The sequence below is a fragment of the Melanotaenia boesemani genome, chromosome 23 (assembly GCF_017639745.1).
Source record: "Melanotaenia boesemani isolate fMelBoe1 chromosome 23, fMelBoe1.pri, whole genome shotgun sequence".
Taxonomy (NCBI): domain Eukaryota; kingdom Metazoa; phylum Chordata; class Actinopteri; order Atheriniformes; family Melanotaeniidae; genus Melanotaenia; species Melanotaenia boesemani.
The window spans coordinates 12,241,059-12,260,930 of record NC_055704.1 but is presented as its reverse complement, the minus strand read 5'-3'; the positions used below and the strand labels follow the sequence as shown (position 1 = coordinate 12,260,930).

At 38.3% G+C, this 19,872-nt stretch overlaps 1 long non-coding RNA gene across 1 annotated transcript; it reads right to left on the bottom strand.

Moving 5' to 3' along the window:
* Nucleotides 1-2,492: 2,492 nt before the first annotated feature.
* On the bottom strand, nt 2,493-14,859 carry LOC121634419. Its single transcript, XR_006009229.1, has 3 exons — nt 14,793-14,859; nt 4,602-4,607; nt 2,493-2,503 (listed from the first exon to the last, which is right to left on the bottom strand). It is a non-coding gene; the product is annotated as an uncharacterized LOC121634419 (long non-coding RNA).
* Between the last annotated feature and the right edge of the window lie 5,013 nt (nt 14,860-19,872).

The window sequence follows — 19,872 nt, the reverse complement described above, 5'->3', positions numbered from 1 at the left end:
TATAAAAGAAAGAAAAAGAAAAAACATACAAAGTAGTTTTGTCATAAAATGAAAATCCTTCCAAGGAAAACTGTAAGTTCTAATATTTATACCATGCTAATAAGACTGGGGTGTGTGTGTGTGTGTGTGTGTGTGTGTGTGTGTGTGTGTGTGTGTAAGAATATTGCACAGTGCTGCTTTAAATGTCTTTGTGTGATAGTCAGCTCTAATGTTCTGCTCAAGTGGCTGTAATTCTTTTTTCTTCTTTGTTGTTGCACTGGACCAACAGCTACAGCAACCGTTCACTGCAGTTAAAGACGAAATGATTAAATTTCAATTAAAAAAAAAAAAAAAAAAAAAAAAAAAAAAAAATATATATATATATATATATATTATATATATATATATATATATATATATACATACATACATATATATTCACTCTGTAGTGATAAATGTGTATTTATAATGATAAAAATCTGTATTATGTTTATATCAGGACATTCTTCCACCTCTAGCTCTGAGCCTAAGCTGACACTAGCACACACAACAAATTGATGAGAAAAAGAAAATAATACTTGACTTACAGTTACATTATGAAAATGTTTAAATATTTTTTCTGAAGTCATTGTAGCAACATGAAGCACAATAAAATATGCAAGTTTTCCACACAGTAACATATATGGAAAAGTAGATTTCAACTAGCATGCTAACATGCTAGCTTTACTCAGGGTCAGTGAATCACATAGCATATTGGTATACTGTACATCATAGACAGTTGGAATCAACCCCTCAACTGCATTTTGATAACTATTTCTAATAAATTGCTATCAACAATATCGCCTGTTCACTGGCTTCTTGATATCCAATGAGACTGAGAGTTGGTGTATAATGGGCTCTACTCTGTACAGCTGACAGCTGAGCAGTTTCGGTATGAAGCTTGCTTCATGGTTTAGGATCAATAGTGATGTCTGAGTCAGCTTCAAAGCTAAATCAGTTTAACTCAGTTATATTTTCAGTCCTAGGTAGGTCCAACAGGGACTTCTTATGACACTTAAGCTATTGACACAGATTTCAAACAAAGAAAAGTTGTTCCTCCCATAATATGCCTTCTTGAAATCTTGGACACTTCATTTTGAACAGTTTATATACTCTCTGCTCCTTGGGATGAAATGTTTGGGAAAAAAAAGTACCTTTGTTATCCTTTATCAAACACTTTGCTCAGTTACTGACAGCCTACCATAAACTTAAGCTTGGAACTTCCTGCATACCTCGGAAGGGAAATTGAAGCTGTCTGGAGTGACAGGATAACCGTATTAAGTGAAACCACGATGATGGCTGCTGTTCTGCTACAAAGACTTTAATGGTAAAGCTTTAAACCCATGCTGTGGAAGCTGACATAACAGGTTTATACCTTTCCAGCAGTACGTTGTGGGTGTCTGCTACCCAATTTAAAGCATTAGTTAAAGTGATTTTCATTTTCTATGTTTATGACACAACAGCTGTAATGATTGCAGAAATTCTATTACACATTTTGTATATTAATGATGCGTTTGAATTGAACTTTGGGGAAACACTGAATCTGTTTCTCCCTGTTACTTCACACCTTAAAGTTCTAAAATCAACAGAATATTTATGGTCTGACATCCCATAAATGAAACATCAGCTATGTTTAGTAAAACCAAATATTTGAAGGCTGCACAATGTGGGATAGCTGACTATTACTGTCCCTTTTCCAGACAATCCACTCACTTGTTCTTTTCCATGGCCATTGGTTTCTATGGCAACTAAATAGGAGGAAGACAGAGGGCTGTCAAGCAGACAGCTCAGGGGGCGACTGGGATCCCGGGGAGGGAGGAGAGGAAGATGACGTGGAAAGAAGTGAAATGGGAAGTTATGAGAGCTCATTTTGAGCATTGCGGAATTTACTCAAACTCGTTTAGTATTGGTGTAATCTGGTCAGTCTTTGGATTTATAAAATATGAAGAGATTTAGCTGAGATGGAAAGCCACAAAATAAATAAACAAATCTGTTCATCAGTAGATGACTTAAATAAACTCACTGTGATTCATGACTTCTTCATTCCACTGTGGTTTGATTAATTATCAAATTGAAGTAGAGTGAAAACTGCGGTGCATCATGTATCAAGGGGGCAATTTTTGATAATTGCTATGCACAAAGCAGCAATTTGTTAACTGAAATTAATAATTTGCACTCTCAAAAAAAAGTGCCTCATACTTGATGAATCAGGTTATAGAAAAGGGAACAGTTGTGGCTAGTCTGGGATGGAGGAGCTCCATATTGGCAGCAAATGTCTAGCAGATGTATGTTGTAATTACTGCCAGTAAAAAAAAAAAAAAAAAAAAAATCCTATGAAGTTTTTATTAATTTGATCAGCTGGCTTTAGCTGGCTCTTTCTTTCTGTCTGTCTGTCTGTGAAAAACGGGATGAATTTAAAATCCAAGATTCATGTAGCAGATTAAAGATATGGTAAGTGATGCCTCAGTGTTCCATCTCATCTGATCTCAGGCCCTGACGATATGTTCAATATAAACTTTTAGCTCATTTAAGATGTGAGTACAGACGAAGGTGGCTGATTATAAACCTGATTTTGTTCAAAGTTTTACCCTCAATCATCTTATCTTGACATGCTAAACACAAACTGTCACTATCCATGCTCAAGAGCAGACATTTACTAAACTCTGTTCAGCAAACTGAAATTTATGTGCATATCTTAATGTGATAAATCCTACCCAAGGTTCATGACAGCAGTAACGGGCAAGGAGATTCCTACTGGAAACTCAAACATCTTGTGAGCCCAAGAAAACAAAAAGGCAGATAACTTGGCACCTAAATAAAAGATTGCAGACAACGCTGCTTTCGGCTTCCATAGATGAGCACCACATCTATACATTACTGTGTACAATTGTCTTTCAGGAATACACATGAAAGAATGCTAGTGACTTGGATTTGTAAGCTAGTGGCTATAGAAATCTGTTATATAATCACTGGGTCATCAAAGTGGATGTGTGATGCATCTGTTAAGTAATAAACTGTGTGAAGTCCTCACACATGTCTACAATCAACTGTTAGTTGTTAGACCTCTGCTGGCCTCTCTGGATACCAGGAAATGGTCTCTCCTAACCATCCTCCTCACGTGATGGAGATTAGTCTCCTTTAATTTATTTTACACAATCATATAAAATGTTAGTATTAACTACCAATAATGGCAGGGTTTTCCACTGGAGGCCCAGTTCTACAGGACACTAAGTGTGGGGGTAAAGAAACCTGTAATATATAAAAATCTGGATATTAGGTGAGAGGACATATACTGTATGTCTCAACAGCATTTGCTGGGGGTTTAAATGACCAGATATAGAAATGTCCACTGAATATTTACTTTGTATATCAGCCAGAGTGAAATAGAAATTAAAGATCGTGGTCCAATCATGGTCTAGTACGGTTCCTCGAGGGCCGGTGTCATGCAGGTTTACAATGTTTCCCTACTCCAACACACCTGACTGTTACAATGTTTTACTTTTATTTGTTTTAGAAACAAAACAGTTATTTGATTTGAACAGATTTAAATATCTTATTACCTGACGTGAGCAGCACGAGTGTGTAATTATGTGGTGTAACTCTCCCTTTTCGACCCTTTAGACATTCTTTTAGACGAGACTTGAATAAGCTGGATCGTTTTCCTGGTTCAGAGCAGGCTTGTTCACCAGTATTAGTTACCACGGTAACTCAGGCGGGACTCATTTAGGTAAGGGCTTCGCGTTGGACGGTTCACACCTCCGCGTCATCCATTAATTTATGATAATGGCGACCTTGTCGGACATTATCCCGCTTATACCTGGTCCATTAAGAAAGAAAAAAAATTAAATTATTAATGTGTTAATGTTGTTTTATTCCCAGTAAAATCGTACGTTTTTCACAAAAAGCGGCTGAGTGGACTATTTCATTGTGAAGCGTTGCCAAGGGTACCGGCTCTAACACAGAACCTGCAGCTCAGTCAGCTGCAGAATGTTACGTGACACAAACATTTCAGAGGGCAGGTTCAGCTCTTACAGCTTGTGTGTGTCCAGAGGACGATGCAAAATTTTGTTTCAAGCAGTCAAAGTCCACAGATAGTTTCCTACATCATTAAAAAAGCCTGCAGGCTTATTTCATAGCGACACCCCGTCACAGACATGATTTGGCGTATCTCCAGCGGCGACTCTTAACCGGCTCTTCAGTAGAAAGAAGACAAATGATTGCTTAAGGTTATGTTACATGACACAAAGTGTCATTTCAGTGGGCGGGTGCAGCTCTCATAGTTTGTGTGTATCCAGAGGATGATGCGACATTTTGATTCAGTCAAATTCCACAGATAGTTTCTTACATGTTCAATAAGCTTGCAGGCTGCTTATTGATGATATGATTTGGCGCGTCTGCAGCCCGGTGTCTGAGTTTCTGTTGCCACGGTTACCAACTAACGTTTAGTCTGCGCAATAATTTACAGTAATAAGGCTATTTGGCCGGAACTTCTTTTATAGGTGTATCAGTTTTTAATGGACACCCTCCAGCCAATCAGAATCGAGTATTCACCCAGACCATGGTATAAGCCACATTAATGGAACAGAACTCTCTTTGATGAGCCAGACTTATGGAAATAAGCAAGACTTTTCTTTAATCCTGCTTCATCGAATACCCCTCCAGGGTTTCTTTTTAGACTCAATTAGTTGAATGTCCTTTTTGGAACACGCTCCTGGTTTCTGTTTCTGCATCAAGTTGTTAGTGTCCCCAGTTTAAATACCCCTTGGTTTCCTTTGTTTCTTTTTCAGAACTTTTTTAGACCTTACATCAGTTTTTTTTTTTCTTCTGAGTTTTACAGACGTTTTTAAAAAGTTCCTTAGTGTAACAAACTGACAACCAATGAACAGGACTGAAAACATGACTCATTCTGCACACACAATCATAAATTAGCTCCAATAGGGTGTGGAATCACTTGACATACAATCTTTGAGAGGAATCCCACAAGTATGGTCATCAAATAACTGTGGTCCAAACTTTCCTTTTCCATCATTTTCTTGTTCGAAACGGAGGCCGAACCAAATCAACAGGACAGAGAGAGAGAGAAATTCTATAAACAAAGATATGTTATATTACTTTAAAAAAACATCTTTCTGTGGAACATAGTGGGATAGGTTGAAATTAATTATGAAAGAATCATGTGGCAAATGGAGAACATCAGTTGAATACAGTCCTAGAAATAGCTTTTATTTAACTTGGTTTCTTGGCCTGGCTGTTTATTAAATGAGATGGTAGACTGACAAACTGGCAATGAGTAAAAAGATGACGGAGGTAGACATACCCCAGGGAGAATGAGGATGATGAGCCACAGGTGCATGGAGTAATTAGCAGCAAACTCAGGATCTGCCTCAGCAAGACATGCCTAAACAGACAACACAAGACAGAAAAACAAGAGAAAAACACAATGGAAATAAGAGGTACGAGGAGTGATACTGCCAGGCCTTGACAATAAAAATAAATATGTAGTAAACAAGAGAATGTCTGTTTAAGGCAAAGTGCAACATGTTTTACGTTCATCTGAGTAGTTTAAAATGCCTTAACATAACCAATCAGAACTAAAGTAAATTTAAGTTAAAGATATAAGTACAAAGCATCAAAGGTGATTCACCGCTGATATGCCCCTGAGTCAACAAGAAAGGTAGCCAACTTTATGTTGGTGTGTTTATGTAAGGGCAAGGCCAAAAGTAATCCCCAAAGCTTATTATTCTATGGAGACCAACATTCACACAAAACTATGAATTTAGTAAGCTCCGACCCCTTGCGGTCATAAGTTTTAAAGACCAAAGCTATAACACCTTTAACAGATTGATGAAGCTGTCAATATTGCATATAAATGGTGACTTGCATTACAGTTGTCCCAGTAGGTGCTGATATTTTAGGTTACCTTAACATGCAAGAATTGTTTGTTTTGTATTTTGATTTACCATGACACCAGCAACACTTCCTACTGTGTGTTTGGGTTGTCATAACAAAAAGAGCACGAGCTTAATAAATGACTGTAATAAGGGAAGCATTCCATTTAGGTTTGCCATCGTTACAGGGTGCTGGCATCTTTGATGTTGGTCTACTGACTAATTACTTTCAGGAACATTAGTGATATTGTTTAATGGTCACACCTGTGCTTTTCTTGGCATGATAAACTGACTGGAGATGTGTGATTTGCAGCAAGAAGATGGAAAAAAAAAAAAGAAACATCAACCTCCTCTGCTATATCAGAGTTGTGTGGCTGTTTTTGCCATGGGGTCCATGCACACTTCAAACTGCGCCCCCCAGCCTCCTGACCTGTCTTTCTTTGAAGAGCATTAACATGAACAGGAAGTGAAGGCAACATGTGAGAGCCACTGGCCACCAGGCAGCTGTCTGGAAGCAACCACGAACACTTCAGAATTAGATCAGACAGAGCCGACACACTTCTATGGGCATATACGCATGCACAAAGACTAAAGGAAGCAGAAGGCCAGTTAAAGTCATTTCCTCTCCTACTGACTAGGCTAATTGAGAAGTAAAGTAATTAATCTGCCTTAGGCTCTACTTGCACCCTCTATAAACACTATGGTGTATATGTGTGTGCTAATACGTTTTGTATTTCCACTACAGCTGTCTCTATTCATCAATACTAGGCAGGCATTTGCGTTGGCTGAAAGTCCAGGAGGCTGCAGTGTTTGACAGACAGAGAGAAGCAGGGAAGAGGGAAGGACGAAAAGAGAGATCTGAAGCTCAACCAGCTGATGAGAATTTAACCCCAAGCACAGGAACACAGGCTACATTTTGCACTCTGCTTGCAGTTACCACACAGCTTGATAGATCATAGATAAGCATTAACATCCCCAAGGCCATTGCCTGCACTTTTTCTTTGCTGGAAGACATCAGGGATCTGTTTTCAAGGCCTTCTTCAGGGGTCCTATTGAATGATCCATCATTTAGTTGCTGTTATCTGTGCATTGGTCATCTGATGCTTCAGATCGATATTTCACCACAGCCCACCATTAAGGGGAACTAAGCCGACTGATTTTAACAAAAAATTGGCCTCAACTATTGTCTTTTGCCAAACCTCAAAATCAGGCCTGAGCAATATATTCTGGGACAAATAGACTCATCTTAAATACAGAGCTGTTCATGCTGTTTACATTTTTTTCCCCTCTAATTCAAGCGACTTTTAATTAATTGATGTGAATCTATGGAAACTGCTACTGCCTCTCAGTCTGGGGTTACATATCTGTTTCCAAAATATTGAGTCTATCATTGTATAGTGAAAGAGATTATTCACACACTGCCATGTGTTTTGAATGTTTTCAGTCTTCACATGTGTGGACATCTCAGCAAGTTCACCTCAAGATCTGAGTATGCTATTGTCAGACTGCAAACAAAAAAACAAGATACATCTCAGATGCTACAGGCCTAAGTTAGCATGTTGAGGTTCATAAGAAGTTAGAAACAGACTGAATGAGTGTGGTTTGTTTGGAAGGGTTGTTGGTAGGAAGCCTCTTCTTTCTAATAGAACAAGGCAGCACAGCTTGGGTGTACTGGGTTTCTTTAGGACTAACCAAAAGATATGTGGAACTTTGCACAAACAAGACCAAAGTGGAGATGTTTGGTCCTAATGTTCAGCAGCTTGTTTAGTGAAAACCAAAAACGCCTCATACTAACTGTAAAGCACAGATGTGGAGGAGTGATGGTTTAAGCTTGTTTTAATCTTGAGGTCTTTGACCCTACCACAAACTCCTCTATGTACCAAAGTACTGAAGAGTCAAATGTGAACCCATCTGTCTGGACTCTGGAGAGAGAAAAAAAAAGGTTGTGCTTTATGATAGCTTAGTTAAATAAATGTTGTCGCTAATCTGAAGTTGTGCTACTTCATTTCCAGACCTGGTAAGGGAAGAGGGTGCACTTTTTCATGTGTCTTAAGATATGATCTAATACATTTTTAATTTGAGATTTCGATGGGATATGCTGACAAGAAAAAAGTTCATTGACTCCAGTTTTGTCTTTTAAGAATTTATCTCTTATTATTATTCATTGCCAGACTTTAGACAATTAATCTCACTTCTGATGATGGTTTTTTACAGCATTATATATTATAGAAGCTGTCACAAAATCTTGTTAAATGTAACACAATATCTACCCAGCTTTCTTTGTGTGAAACATGCTCACTGATTACCAGCATATATCCTCCGTATGGAACGTCCTACATCATTATCAGACTGTTCATCTTGCCAGCAGCAGCAGTGTTGAGGGAGTCCTGCTGTTTTTCATTCAATAACTCAGGAAGATGATGACAACTGATGAGAAGTTAGGCTGAAACCAAAGGCAAGAGCTGGTTCTTATTTCAGCACCAGCCAGTATGTCTCTGACTCCATTAAAAAAAGCAGCAGCATGTTTATAGTTACTTGTCAGCTGGAGTCATAAAACATGTGCACAGCAGACATCCATGCCTACCACCCATCACAGGAGGGACTGGGTGCCACATCCTGTATGAGTTTGTGAGCGTATGCACCTCATCTTTGTGCTGTGATGGCCATAAAACCTCAATTATGGTGTAAACTTGATAGTTGTGGCAAAACAAAATCTTAAAAGGTTTTTTTTTTTTTAAAGGTATTTTTCTTTTTTTTGTTTGTTTTCTAGTTTCAATAATTTGAAAAAATTCCCGCAAAATGAAAAAACCTGGCCATCAGATGTATAGAAACGCTGAGTTTACTGCATTGTGAGGAAGCCTGCTTCTTGTGACTAATCAGAGCAGCTCCTTTGATCACTCAGGAAGTATGGGGGCCCATAGCCGCTTTATCGCCCTCATTAATTTCTTATCGCACACACAGTGCTGCTAAATCTGCAATGGACGTACCAGAAAGATGATAAGCTAAGAGGATGCGGTCACTTTGGTTATTCTATAATAAATTCTTCTCAAATATGCGGCAGTGAGGATTTATGATTGATCGTGGCAGGAGGGAGCATTCTTAACTGCCGTATTGTCCTGTTCAAGGTTAAAGGGCAGCTCGAGGGCAGGAAGGAGTCGATTTCTGGAAGATCATGTGTGATGTTCTACATAGACATATGGGCCAGACACACAGCAGCTGCACAAACACACACCTTTAAAAAACTTTATTAGGAAGACAAGGAGGTACTGCATGTCTATATGAAATAAAATAGGAGGAAGATTAAAATGAAAGTGTTTAATTCGTGTGCTGGATGTTGGTTTATTGATTGTGAACTGGCTTGTTTGTGTCAGTTAAATTGCATATAATATGGAGTAAAAGTGTGTGTGTGTAAAACTGCAAAGTACTTGAGTGCTATACAGTCCAATTCTCATTGCTGCATGCATGAGTTCATGCAATGCTATTTTCATTTATATCTATAAGGAGTGTGCACACTGATGACCGTGCATGGTCCTATTATGTCCACTTGGATCAAATGTAGGTTTCTTGCTGCACTGGTCATTTTTTCTGCTGCATTGCAGGAATGAATTGCATCTTCATATGCATGCTTCAAACTGGAGTACCTGTCAAGCACATCTACTTATTGTGTTCCAGACTCTGTATTATATTATGTTAGAACTTTAATTTTCCATAGTTTAAGTTTTGTTTTGCTTGTAAAGGGTTTGTTTTTGCACCTGTAGCAGAGACAGCCAAACTGACATCGGTGCAAAGAGAGAGGAGAACCTATGCTAGTTGGCACCATTTCTGGTTTCTTGGTTTAGTTTGAATGAAATTCCCGCAGTAATTTTACTGAAAAGCAAAGTAAAAATATGAAGTCAACTGGGACATTTATTTGACTTGACTAAATAATTACAGGTTTGGTAAAAATATTTTTGTTCAATTATTTCTCCCCTTTAATGATACCAACTGGTGGTGTATAATACATAGTCGGAAAAACCTGAAAAGTCACCTTTTTAAAGAGGTATAACTTGTAAGGATTATATTAAACTTGTGGGCAGTGCTTTCAAGAATATATGCCACAATCCACTGCAATATTCTGTTGGTATTTATTCTTGTTTTGAGTTTCTTGGTGGATTAGATGACTGCACTCGCCCACAGTAATAATGAAAAACAACACATTGGCCATTTTTACACCTTATTCATTTTGTCTCCTACCTGAGTAGCTGTGCAAGATCCAAACGTAGTGCCCAGCTTGGCGAGGCCTCCTCGTGCTGGTCACCAGCCTGGTTCCATTTTGCTGTCAGATGGCATCTCATTCCTCAACCAGAAGTTGTTGAAGGTCAACTAGTGTGGTTGTGTTGGTCAGACTAGCACGTTCAACATGCCCAAGCTGATTCCACAAGTGTTCACTTGTGTTGAGGTCTGGACTCATGGAAGTAAATCACAATGCTATCCATATGTACCATTTACCATCAAATCAAACAAAATCATAGCAGATATTGTATCTTGTGTAGACACTTCTTACACCTTTTATCATCTACTCATCAATCCAGACTTTGGAGTATACTCTTTATTCCTTGTGTTGCCTGTTGTGACACAGAAATGACTCAATCCATTATGTTTCTCTCAAGCTATCAGAGGCATCTTGTGTCCTCTTGATTAATAATTGCTGACCCACAAATAACATGGGCATAAATAATCTGACTCTGTCACCTTTCTTCCATTTGTTCAGGCATCTAAGGCTTTTTTGTCTTATTTCCGATGCTTGTTTTGGTTTTGGCTGAGAGCTCTTGTAGAATTAGAACACTTTTTTTTTTGTTCCACCAGTCGTATCCTATCATTGCTGATGCCCAGGTCTCACTTTCCCATCTATCATTTTCAGTGATAAATGATTTAACATAGCTTGGTTTGTCTGAAGGTGACCTCCCCTCACAGCCCCTGCTCTTATCGGCCTGTCAGCTGAAGGGATCGTTTTTCATTCTCCAAGCTGGTAGCAAGAGATTTCACTTTTATTCTCCCTTAACCTAACACAAAAAATGAGCAATTTGTTTTTGGTGGATTGTTTCTTTGTTGTTAGAATGCTTTTTTTTGGCACTTTGAGTTTTTGTTTTTAATGCAATCACAGATTTATACAGTAAGTCAATGTCTTTATGACTGGTTAAAGGCTGGGTGCACCATCTTTGTAAGAAATATTCCACCATTATCTCTAACAACTACTGCCTGGTTAGATCTTGTTTTGTTGGCTATCAAACCAAGGGAAGAAGGGATGGAGAAAGAGAAGATGTGTAGTAGATTTTGTTTTTTAAACTAAATTAATTTACTTGTAGTGGATAAATATGATTTAACGTTTGGCTATAAGGATTAGAAATGTACAGAGATATTTTCGAGGCTGATCCTATAGTTTAAGTGTAGAAACATCCAAAAATCAGAACCAGGGTCAGTGTGAACAAAAGAAAGCTTTAAAGCAAGCAAAAATACAATATGGCATCTAAACAAATTGACACAATTTTTCCCTACTGACAAATATTAGGTTAATATCCCAGTGAAAGTTTTTATGTAGCTGTTTAACAGTGATATTGCTAATGACTTAACTCGAAATGAAAGGGCAGTGGTTGTTTTTAATATGCTGAGTAGGAAGACTGTAGTTTGACACAGGAAATGTGTTCTCATGTTAACTACTGAGGGGAAAAATATCTTTACATATAAGCTGGTTTTGTGACTTTATAACAAGTTTGAAGCTAATCGTGACCAAACTGTCACGTAAATAAACTAATTTGGAAAATGAATCCCAGAGAAGATACAATATTTCTAAGGGATCTTGAGTCTAATAGCTGTTTTTTTTCTTTTCCAGTCAAAATATAGCATTTTTTCTTGCTCTTTGAATATAATTGGGGGGGGTCCTGTTCTCACTGTGACTACGGTTACTTTCACAGTTAAATCAAGGAATGGTTTTAGTTCAGTTGCCCATTTAACTCTTTTTTTTTTTTTTTTTTTTTGCATTTCCTTTGAATAATAATTGGATTCAGTGTTTTTTTTTAACAAATGGTTGGGATGTAGGTTAATAGTTACAATAGTGAAATGGTCAAAATTTGAAACAATAATGAGGTAACAAACACTTTTGTCATTACATACCCAAAACAAGTGGTAGAGATGGCTCAGGTAGGTTTGTTCCAACATATTTTCAATAAAATTCATTATAGCCAGTGAAAAACCTCCTTCACCAAATGAAGAAACTGGCTGTTAAAGGGTTGCACCACAGTCGTCTCAGAATACATACATGAGAAAGGTACTGGAGTTATTTGTATGTATGTCCAACACTACCCCACCACACTGTGGAGTCTTGAAGTTGCTTGAATGGGGACTGTCAGATAAAACTGGTTTTAAAAATGTTTTTTATTCACTTAAAGGATTAAAATAAATAAATAAATTAAGGAACAGTCTGAAAATGCTTTAAGCCTTGTGTTCCCTTTTTATACTTAAATAGGCACATCCATGTCAAATGTCGCTACCTGCATGTCCTTGGCAAGGTTGTTCGACACTACATCCACTAGAGGGCAGAGTTCACGTCTGAGTTTTGACATCAGTTTCAGACAACAGCAAACATGGCAACAGTAGTGATCAGCAGTGATCTGCGCAGCCAATAAATAAGGTTCAGCTTTTTCTTCTTTGTTCCTTTTGCTGGTTGCACATGAGCTGTATTGTGCAACATTGCCCCATGTTGCTTCTGGTGGTACTACATCTCCGCATGCATGTACAAGCTCTCTGTAAACAGACTCGTATCCAATGTGGAAGACTATTTTTTAAGTATGCTCCTGGTAGATTTCAGTTTAACAGGTGATTGATTGTATTCCTGTGTTCTAAAAGGTAAACTATAAATAGCGTATTGTGGAACCATCAACTCCACTAGACAATGAATTCTGCCTAACATGCCTCAAAGGAGATGCAAAAACAAGGTGACATATTAGTAAATGAATCACTAACAAATGGAATTAATCATTCTTTTGGGAAACCGTGTTTTCTCCTTCTTTATTGAATGCAATGAGCTTTGGAAAAAAAAAAAAATTTAATCTGTTCTGAACAAAAAAAGTAAAGAAAAAGCCCAACTTTTCAAAGTCAAAGATAAAAAAAATCCCTAAGAATTCAACATGACCCACATGATCCCTCTCTAATCTACAACATGGCTGCCCCACACAATGCATTTCATACACATCTGAGCTGTTTTTAATTAACTGCAGCAGTGCCTCATCCAGAAATGCAAAACAGCGAGCTGCTCAGCCGGTTTCCTCGGTGTGTTTGACAGCGACTCCTCTGTAGATGCCGGCCTCCATCCGTCTTCCCCTGAGACCTCACTGCTACCTTATCGCGCATCATCGATTAAGTGTGGGGATGAAGCTGTCGGGTGACCGCTCATTTGTTTCCCTGCTGCTGTTGTTTACGATCAGTGCAATCCCCTCTGTTGCTCTCTCTCTCCATCACACACACAAACACAAATACACACACACACACACTGATACCTAAAGCTTCCAGTCCTTTACAGGAAACAAGAGAGTGGTTTGCAATGACGGTAAACACAAGCATGTGGTTTGTGGTGGTGCATCTGTGTGTGGTTTTTGGGGTAGGTGGATAGTAACTTGGTCTGCAATTATTACATTTAATTCATGTTTTCTCAGACTTTAGTCAACAAAGTTTCTTTATTACATCTGAGTTTACTTGGTTGAAATTGTCACTACCAAAAACAGTAATAGTGCATTGATTATATACTCTATTTGTGTTGTGCTGACCTACAGCCCATATTGACTGTCCTGAGCAAAAGTGCATGTATTTATGAATCAGGAATGACACCCACAGAAGTGTCATTTGACCCCAACCCTAACACAGGCATAACCAATGCATTTCATTGAAGATCAAAGCAGTTTGCTATGAGCAGTGCAAATCAGCTCAAAGCTGCAAACAAGCAGACTTGTTGATAACCAGGAGACTGAGATCATCAGTGATTCACACACAGCTTGTTTCCTTATACAACACAGAACAGATGAGCAGGAAACTCATTATTTGTTCAGTTTAACAAAAACATTCAGAATTGTTGCTTTTTCTTGTATAAGATTGGACTTCAGGTGAAGAAGAATCAGCTGTGGTTTAGGTCATTTTTGCTTAGCAACATCAAGTACTGTGTTCTGCCATGTAGCCACAGAGCTGACTTTAAAATGTAACTACATCCCCTGTTTTTTTTGCATAACTCCACCTACAGCAACATTTCTAAAAATGTTCAGCCTCCAAAAAAAAAAAAAAAAAAAACAAAACAACAAAAAAAAAGGTCTTGAAATGGAATTTAAACCATGTAAACCATCTCTTCCATGAAAAGTGTAGATTGCAGACATGTTTGCTGTCTTGCAGTCCTGAGACCCCGCTGACATCTGCAATGTCAAGCAATTATACGAGCATGTAAAAAATAAATCTCTCTTTCACTGTTTTGTGGTCAAACTTTTTTTCACAAAAAAACTCAGTTAATATGTTCTCTTATGACTCTGCCTTTGACATTATTCATGAATGATGAATGTCCTGGTAGTTTCTATAATGATGAAGGGGCGTTTTGTAGTGAAAGAGTCACTCATGTCTTCTGGATCCTCATGGTGTTTCTAAGGTTTTCTCCCAATTCTCCTGACTCTGAGCATTGTTTAGAGGTGTCAGTCATCAACATGGCTTAATGGGTTCCTGAGATATTTACCTATGCAACACCTCTATTAAAACATCAGTAAAAGTGCTTGTGTTTGCATTTTTACCTTCTGCTTTTGTACAGCTACTCATCAAACGTTGCTTTAGTAATTCCTAGATTAATTTGGCTGCTATCTGATTTTCACTAAAAATAACGTACTCTTCTTTTAGAAGAAGATAACCATTTAAATTTTCTACTGTTCCAGGTGAATTTACTCTAACACAGTAACACATATCTTCTCTATATCAGAAGTATTCTGACAGTTCTGTAGTCATCCCACATGTCTCAGCTGTGAAGACATTTTTGGAGGGCCTAGACTTATACAGTTGATATTAAGTGTCCACCACTGTTAAAATGTCAGGTTTTTGTAATCCTAAAAACAGAGTAAAATAATTTCATGTAATGTGATTTAGAATACGTACAGTTTAATTTAGAAAGAAACTAAATTATTAGGGAAAACAAACAATGAGCTGGTTGTTTAAGTGTTCACAGCCTTAAACTAATGCATTGCTGAAACACCTTTTGATTTGATGGGTAGGACTGCACAAGCATAGCCTATCTTAACTTGACTAAATTTTTCCAAACTTGCTACAAATCGATCAGATTGTGAAGACATATCATATACAAAGACCTCTTCAGGTCACCCCACATGTTTTTATTATTATTTTTTTTTATTTAAGTCTGGGTTCTTGCACTCTCAGTAAAACTTTAATTTTCTTCTGGTAAATCAGAATGCTTCTGATGTTGGATTGATCTGATCTTATTTTAATCATGTCATTGGAAAGAGAATTTCTTAGGTTCTTTGGACCAGTTTGATTTGAATTCAAGAGCAGATAAGTTCATGACATCCTGGTTTTAATGTCTCTGATATAAACCCTTAGTTGCTGATTGGTTTCCTCAGGCATCATGGACAGATACAGTTTCATCAACATAACATTGGAAATGACATATTTTTTCATTATATTGCCCATTTAAAGCAAACTGGACTGTGACCAGAACCCAGAGGAACCATAACAAACTTGGTGTGTTTAGCAGGCACATTATGCTCATGTACAAACTTGAATCTCTTAGATAGATATGACTTATACCAATCTGAAATAATACCCTCGATCCCAATGATATGTTCATGCATTTGAAATAAAGTGTTAAGCAATAAGTAAATTGTAAGTAATACAGTTTCAACACTGTGATGTAAATCTAGACGGAGAAAGAAAAAGGAGGAAGAATACTTGCTGAGAGTGGCTCATTCATGCCATTAAATGCATGAACTCCTAATGAGCAAGATGATTTTTCTGCTGAAATCCTGAAAATCACAGCATAATTTATCCCAATCAGTTCTAACAGGATTAGAGTTTAAATGCAACCCATTGTCTTCGAAATATGACATCCTGCATCTCCCTGCCACTCCACATCCAGGATAGAAATCTTCCCGACATGGCACACATGCAGACAAAATTTAATAACCTCCTTCCAGCTGCGATGGAAACCCCTCAGTTCCACAGAGACCCAGGGTGTGCCAGGCAGACTAATGTTGTAAAAACTAGTCACACACTTTGATGCGTTTCACAGGGTGTAGGCTCAAATTGTTTTGTCCATTCGTATACTGCAGGGACGCAGCTGACAAGGACACTGGGATAATTGGATTGATGTTGGAATGTGTGTGGCCATCAGTTTCTTATTTAACTCCTCTGACTCGCTCATTAGACTTTGAAGCAGGTCTTTAATTATTTTCAGCACCAGCTAATTAAGGATGGGAGTATGCTAGGAATTGAAATAAATGAAAGGTGGGCCTGAGTGTGTGCTTGTTGATGACACCATACAGTTTCCATTTCAAAAGAACTTAGGTGAAACTGATTAAATTGCAAAATGTAAGAAAAAAACAAACATTTTTGTCAAGGTAAATAAGACGGGGAACTTGAAGGTGAAACAGACTGTCATTGCAGTAGGTTTATAACAATTAGCTGGCAGCATGGCCTCCCCATGCACACATCTCGACCTCTTCCATTGGACACAAATACAGAGAAAGAGCCTGTGGTTGTGGAAATGGAGAGCATAACAGGCGAGCAGTGAACAGACCAGAGTCAACCTATTTTAATGTGAATGTAGTGCTGTAGGTATGGTTCCTTAATTACAAATAAGCTTTTTTTTATATTTCTTTTTTTCATAAATTAGCAAATGCAAAGTTTCTTAATTGGGGTCCCAGAATTAAAGTAAACACAAAAATTAAGGAAATTTGTTGTAAGTGTTTGGCATTGGCAGAGAAGATTTAGCAAGTTTTTCTTGGCCACAACCCACATGCTTAACTCGGCTGCCTATCCCACTCCTACATTTCCCTTACAAACGTGGCACCATTTCAAAAGGAAATAAACAGTCTTTCCAACGGTATAAGATTTTGTGCCAAAAAGTGTTGTTACAACAAAGAAACAAGTGACCAAACACTATTTTTCTTTTTTGTGCTGAGTTTATAAAGCTGGAAATTTAATGTTCCTCTTTTAAATGTGACTATAAACAAAAATTCTTATAAATCTACAATGAACTAATCTAAACTTGACAAATTTTGAGAAGTTTTTGTTGAGTCCTACTTCATCTTAAACCGGCTTATTTAACACTTAGGGCTGAAACATACCTCTGTGTAGTTGTTCTAAACGCCTCCTGCAAATTCGTGACTTCCTGTCTAAGTTTTCCACCACCACATGGGAGCAGTAATCAAAATATAGAACAGCTTGAACTGTAGGTGCCTCTTGGTTTTATTTTTCCTGCTAGGTTTTTGCTATGACATTAGTTTTTTTTTTTTGGAAGAAGTACAATGTGTGCAGAATTATTAGGCAAGTTGTATTTTTGAGGATTAATTTTATTATAGAACAACAACTATGTTCGCAATGAACACAAAAGACTCATAAATATCAAAGCTGAATACTTTTGGAAGCTGGAGTGGGGCTTTTTTAGTTTTAGTATCTTAGGAGGATATCTGTGTGTGCAGGTGACTATTACTGTGCATAAGTATTAGGCAACTTAACAAAAACCAAATACATACCCATTTCACTTATTTATTTTCACCAGGGAAACCAATGTAACAACTCAAAATTTACAAATATACATTTCTGGCACTCAAAAACAAAAAAAACAAAAACAAATCAGTGACCAATATAACCACCTTTCTTTGCGAGGACACTAAAAAGCCTGCCATCCATAGATTCTGTCAGTGTCTTGATCTGTTCACGATCAACATTGCGTGCAGCAGCAACCACAGCCTCCCAGACACTGTTCAGAGAGGTGTACTGTTTTCCCTCCCTGTAGATCTCACATTTGATGAGGGACCACAGGTTCTCTATGGGGTTAAGATCAGGTGAACAAGGAGGCCATGTCATTATTTTTTCTTCTTTTAGACCTTTTCTGGCCAGCCATGCAGTGGAGTACTTGGATGCGTGTGATGGAGCATTATCCTGCATGAAAATCATGTTTTTCTTGAACGATGCTGACTTCTTCCTGTACCACTGCTTGAAGAAGGTGTCTTCCAGAAACTGGCAGTAGGACTGGGAGTTGAGCTTGACTCCATCCTCAACCCGAAAAGGTCCCACAAGCTCATCTTTGATGATACCAGCCCATACCAGTATCCCACCTCCACCTTGTTGGCGTCTGAGTGGAGCTCTCTGCCCTGTACTGATCCAGCCAAGGGGCCCATCCTTCTGGCCCATCAAGACTCACTCTCATTTCATCAGTCCATAAAACCTTAGAAAAATCAGTCTTATGATATTTCTTGGCCCAGTCTTGATGTTTTATCTTGTGTGTCTTGTTCAGTGGTGGTCGTTTTTCAGCCTTCCTTACTTTGGCCATGTCCCTGAGTATTGCACACCTTGTGCTTCTTGGCACTCCAGTGATGTTGCAGCTCTGAAATATGGCAAAACTGGGGCATCTTGGCAGCTTCACGCTTGATTTTCATCAGTTCATGGGCCTTGTTTTTTCAACACCTTCTTGCGACCCTGTTGACTATTTTGAATGCAACGCTTGATTGTTCGATGATCACGCCTCAAAAGCTTGGCAATTTTAAGAGTGCTGCATCCCTCTGCAAGACATCTCACTATTTTTGACTTTTCAGAGTCCGTCAATTCTCTCTTCTGACCCATTTTGCCAAAAGAATGGAAGTTGCCTAATAATTATGCACACATGATATAGGGTGTTGATGTCATTAGACCACACCCCTTCTCATTACAGAGATGCACATCACCTGATATGCTTAATTGGTAGTAGGCTTTCAAGCCTGTACCGGTTGGAGTAGAACAACATGCATAAAGAGGATGATGTGGTCAAAATACTCATTTGCCTAATAATTCTGCACACACTGTAGATGTGGATTTCTATCAGAGAATATTGTTACAGGTGATGCTTTTGTCCTCATGCGTTTCACATTTCTGACGCTTTATTCTATTTGTTTTGAAATTGGTTGGGTTTGCTGGCTGGAGTTTGGCTTTCTTGGGTCAGTATCAGCCAAACAGCACTGGATAGAGAAATAAAGCTTTTAAACCTGCTTGAAGGACTCCAAGTTAGGTTTCACTTTGTTTGATTTAGACTGAGATTCTGCTTCTCACTTAACACCAAGTGGCTTTTTGTGGTTGTCTATTGGATCTTTAAGAACTGTTTTTCCATTTCTTAGAACGTCGGATTTAAAAAAAAGCTTATATTTTACTTTTTTTCCCTCAAACACAAAAACATCCAGGTACAGATCAAGTCCTTTCTTAACGCCCACAGTGCAAGAGTCCAACACCAACTGACACCTTTGACGTCTACCAAGAACAATCCACTTAAAAGTACTTTAAGAATTTGTTCTCCACAGCTAGGCTTGCTTTTCTAGACCAAAAGTCCTCTGCTTCATGCTCCCAGTCGGGAAGCTTAGTTCGCCTGTGGCAAGTAAATTACCGTCCACAGTCTGAATGGATTTTTATTTCATACTGTGCCATGGTTGGAGGAACACAGATTGAGTTTCGCTGCATTACAGTGATAAATAATTGAGGCTGCTGCTGACTTTAACACCCTGCCAATTTATTGTTGTGTGAGTTTTGACCCAGCACTCAGTTTAACTGCTGGGCTTTACATTTTCTGCCAGCCGCAGTAGATGTGTAATTTATCAGAGGTCAGTCTGATAACAGTGGACCGAATGCTGACAGCCAACAGGGTCAGTCCTGATGTGACTAACCACAGCTGTTTGCACATCTGCTGTTATTTCGGGGGTCACAGTGT